General features: G+C 46.0%; 1 non-coding gene across 1 annotated transcript; it reads right to left on the bottom strand.

Annotated features, from left to right (window-relative positions):
* Nucleotides 1-1,935: 1,935 nt before the first annotated feature.
* Nucleotides 1,936-2,066, bottom strand: LOC129667036 (small nucleolar RNA SNORA17). Its single transcript, XR_008718679.1, has one exon. It is a non-coding gene; the product is annotated as a small nucleolar RNA SNORA17 (small nucleolar RNA).
* Nucleotides 2,067-4,515: the final 2,449 nt, after the last annotated feature.

The raw sequence follows: 4,515 nt of genomic DNA, 5'->3' as shown, positions 1-4,515 counted from the left end.
ATATCACTATCTGCTTAGAAACTATAGAATGATGTAGGAATAGGGTAAGTTAAATTTGACTTCTGCAATGGTTGGTCATGCTGAATTCTGCTAGCTTGTTAGAGCCTCTTACCTTGGGAAAGGCAAATGTTTGTAGGAAACTGCCTGAAGAAATGAGTACCCCAGCTTCCTGTCATACCATTGTCCTGTTGGCTTAAGATGGAGTGTGTTACCTATCCCCTGCCATGCTAGTTTCTATAAATGTGTCTAATTGTGCTGGAAATTTCTCTTTGGTGGTCACAGGACTCAAAATTCACCCTAAGATGGTGGTGCAGATAAGGATTTCAACATGGGTATCTATAAAAGTTACAAGAAACTGTGATTTGAAGCCAGATTCTTTAGTCCAGGTCTGCACCAATAAAGCTGAGTTCTCCTAATCTCTGGGTACCTACTTGGTTCTTGTCTGGTCAGTGTTTCTATAGCAACTCACCCAGTCTTCCATTCAATAATTATGCTCACTCTCTCCCCTTGAAGTAGGTAACATGAATACAAGCGTATACATCATTTAAAGTGTAGTAGTGGCTTCAGCTAGCCTGTGGTCCTTGGAACCACCCAGCTGCCATTAAATGCTGCCTGCTGCAGCTGTTGTACTGGTTTGCTTTTCTGTTGCTGTGCTGAAACGCTATGGCCAAATGCAGCTTAGGGGAGGAAAGGGTTCATTTCATTTCATACCTACAGATCATATTGCTGGAGGAAGTCAGAGCAGGTACTTGAGTGCCGCATGGGGTTCATTCCCAGATGTATGCATATCTAACTCTTGTTTTTTTTGTAAGAAAAAACTTTTTATCGGTTCCTTATAAATTTCACATCATGTGCCCCAATCCCACTCCCCTCCCTCTCTCCTCATATCTGCCCTCCACCCTTGCAACTTCCCCCAACAACAGAGGGAAAAAAAACCTTGTTGTGGGATCTGTGGTGTGTCACAGTGTGTTCCATACTATACCCTTTTGCCCACACTTCTTTGCTTGCAAATGTTCACTGCAATGACTTGTTGCTCTGGCATGAGGCCTCTGGCTTCAGCTGCTCTGTCAATAGTGACCCCTGGGACTTCTCTCAGATATCCTGTTGTTGTCCTGTGTCGTGGAGATCCTGTAGTTTTGGATCTGTAGGACCAGCCCCTTCATGTCACCCAGCAGTTCCTTGATGGGGTACGTGTTGGGATAGAAGCTCTATATCTGGGCCTGAGAGGTATCTGATCTGGTCAGCCCTCCAGCTCTCCTGCTCTGACATCCTCCTGACCTTCTCATTAACAACCCCTGAACCAGGGCCCTCTCCACCCTGCTGTCCCAGTGAGGTGCTGGGCTTGCTCTCCCAAGTGCTGCAGTAGGTGAGGGGCAGGGACAACTCTCCTTCTCTCATGACCCCATCAGGGCCAATTCTCCTGTCTGCTGCCAGTGGTGAGGGCAAAAGGGAGATGAGGTGATCTCTCCCTTGCCAGTGCCACCCCACAGTGGCAAGAGGCAGAGCCAGCGATCTCACTCTCATACCCCAAGGGATGGCTTACTTGCAACCCCCCCATCAGGGCCTGCTCTCCCAAATCTACAGCAGGTGGGGGACAGGACCAGCTCTCCTGCTCTGATGACCTTGTGGGAAGCTCTTTTGCTTGCCATAAGTGGCAAAGGGTGATGGGGGGAGAAGGCATCTTTCCTTCACTCATGTCACAGTATAGCAGACAAGCATCAGGGCCATCTCTCCCACACTCATGCCCCTTGGGCTAGTTTGACCCCTGCTTCTGGCACCAGCGTCAGTTCAACTGTGTTTCCCAGGTCCAGGGTCTACTCTCCTGAAATGCTGCAGTTGGCTAGGGGCAGGGGCAGGGGCAGCTTTCCTGCTATCATGTCCCTGCCTGGTGCCTGGTGAGACTGGTGGTTGTCTCAGGCTTGGGATTTTTCAGGAAATGTTAGACTACTAACATTCAGTTGTTCGTAGGTCAGAACACTAAGCGTGGACATAGCCCCTCTTCTCTCTGACACCTACTGACATACGTGTGACACAGCAGTCAGACTTGCAGTGTCTCTAGGGGCAGTTCATCTGGCCTTCTTAGACATCCTAAGACCACCTTCCTAGGGCAGGATAGACCCATTTGTGTCATTTGGCAATCACTGGAATGCCTCACAGCAATGCCCAGAGGTCAATCTAACCTGGGCAATTCTTCAGCTAATTTCTCTCCCCAGGTAACTCTAGATTGTGTCAAGTGGACAATAAAAAAAAATAACCAAGACATGCCCCAGCTTTTAGCATCTCCTTTCCTTAAATTGCTTCAGCTTCAGTAGCCTTACACAAATGCATGTCCCTTCCTGGGAAGTTCATACAGATAGTAAGTATTGGGTGGAGAGTGTGTATCCTGGCTAACTAGGACAATGCCAAACCTTGTAGAACCCCCTGAAATTCAGGGTGAGCCTGTCCATGGTCTTCAGTACACCTCATTGTTTCCCTCAGCCAATACTGCTTGATTCTTTTCTCCTGCTCAGATCTCAATGCCAAGGGCATTCTTCATAAACAATCCTACCTCTTAGATTATGTCTCAGAGTGTGCCTTTGTGAAAATCAGACAATGACTGGGTTCCTTACACATACAGGCACAATATATATTCCATATAAACTAGAGGGGGGAGTGAGGCATGAAGACAAGTTAAGACAATAGTGCACAAATGTCATAATAAACGGGGGAGTGGGTTGTCATATCATCCTGTGGGCTTGATTAGTGTTGGAGATGACAATCACTCATGGATCTTCTCCTGAGGGTCAGGTTTTTCCACTCTGGAAGGACTGGCTATGGTGCACTGTAATCATGTGTTTTGAATAGGTGGACATCAGATCCAGAGGTAATCAACACACTGGCTTAGCTAGGCCAACTAGCTTTCTTTCCAAATAATTTAGAATTAGGACATCATGATAACGTATCAGTTTCTACTGGGCTCTGAAACTTGGTGAGGCAGACAAGTCATCAGGGACACACCAAAACAGAGACCTGGGATGAAGAAAGCAAGAACAAGTGCGTTAGAAGCACTAGATCACTGGAGCCTCAAGACCTCAGAGATGGAGAGGACAACTTCCACTCTTGAGCCTCTGGTCCCTCTGACTCGGGGCTCACATGAAATTGGGCTGGAGTGGATACTTCCTTCAGTTCTGCAGGTCAGCCCTGTATTTCATGTTCAAAGAAGTTGGCTATTTTGGCTAAAATGGCCCGACTCTCGTAATAATATCAATAAGACAATCACAGTAGGGAGAGATCTTAATTTGGATTAGCTGGAAATGTGATTTTTTAATGGGAGACGAAGAGGCCATAGTGCTTGCTTGGGGCCAGGACAGTCTCAAGGTAGAGAGGCTGAGACACAGATTAGTTGGACACATCTTGAAGATAGTGAATTACAGGACAATTGAACCAACATACGGGGAATAGAAAAGGAAATAATAGGATAAAGGTTTGTAGGACTAGTGGGACATTTTTAATTAACAGATGCATTAGTCAGAATTAAAGAGTTTCTTTATTCTTTTAAGGAACTTTCAGAGACCATGAAACTAGGGTAGGAAAACAATAAAGTTTGGCTGTCAGAAGAAAGGGAGAACATAAAAATGGGGCAGCTGAGTCTTGTTTGTGACAGGTCAGTAAGAAGAGATTAATGTGAATGGACCCTGAAGTAAAAAGAATCAGGGGGACCAAAGAGGAACGTTGGCTTCCAGCTGGATGATAGGGAGAGAGGAAAAACGTGTAGAACTGCATAGGCTGCACCCAGACTAACTCCAAAGACGTCTACCAAGACTTCAGTGTGAAAGGGTGAGGCTAACTTTGTAACGTATATGTCTTCTAAAGCCTATAGTTTTGAGTTTTAGGTCCAGGTTAAGCTAAAGCCTCTTAGTACCTTTCCAGAGAATGGAGGAATATGACCCTATCTGTGAGGACAGATACAAAAAAAGGCAAGCAAGCAATGACCTTCACTCAGCAAAAGAAGGACCAGACCCTTGTCTTTGAGATAGCAACGAACCTAGACTTCTTCTGAGTAGCTTTTGACCTCCAGCCAAAAGTCTGTAGCCCCTAATCTTCAAGGATGAGCTAACCACCCCCACCTTCAATTGCAGCTGCATCCACACTTGGCAGGACTGGCCAAGCTTGAGCACCTAAGACTAACCAATTATCTTACTTTATAGCTTCCTCATCCAATCCTAAATTGCCAAGACTGCAACTTCAAATCTCCCGCAATTTTTCTTTTAAAAACCTAAAGGCCTTTGTCTCCCAGTGCCACTCTTTGTTGACTGGGAGGGGTGACCCCATTGTGCAATGGTTAATAAACCTCTTGCTTTTGCAACGAGTTTTGGCCTGGGGGAGTTTCTGGAAAGGGCGCGATCTTAAACTCCTGAGCTGTGAGACCCCAGGTCTTACAAGTGTGAACATTGCCATGAAGGTGGACTATCTGGGTAGGTAGCTTTCTTCTTAGGGCACATCTCTGTGTATGACTTCATGGTCTCTAACTAAAGA

This window comes from Psammomys obesus, unplaced genomic scaffold (genome assembly GCF_907164565.1).
Source record: "Psammomys obesus unplaced genomic scaffold, mPsaObe1.curated_primary_1811, whole genome shotgun sequence".
NCBI classification, from domain to species: Eukaryota; Metazoa; Chordata; class Mammalia; order Rodentia; family Muridae; genus Psammomys; species Psammomys obesus.
Note: the sequence above shows the minus strand (reverse complement) of the source record. Positions and strands in the feature narration are given on the sequence as shown.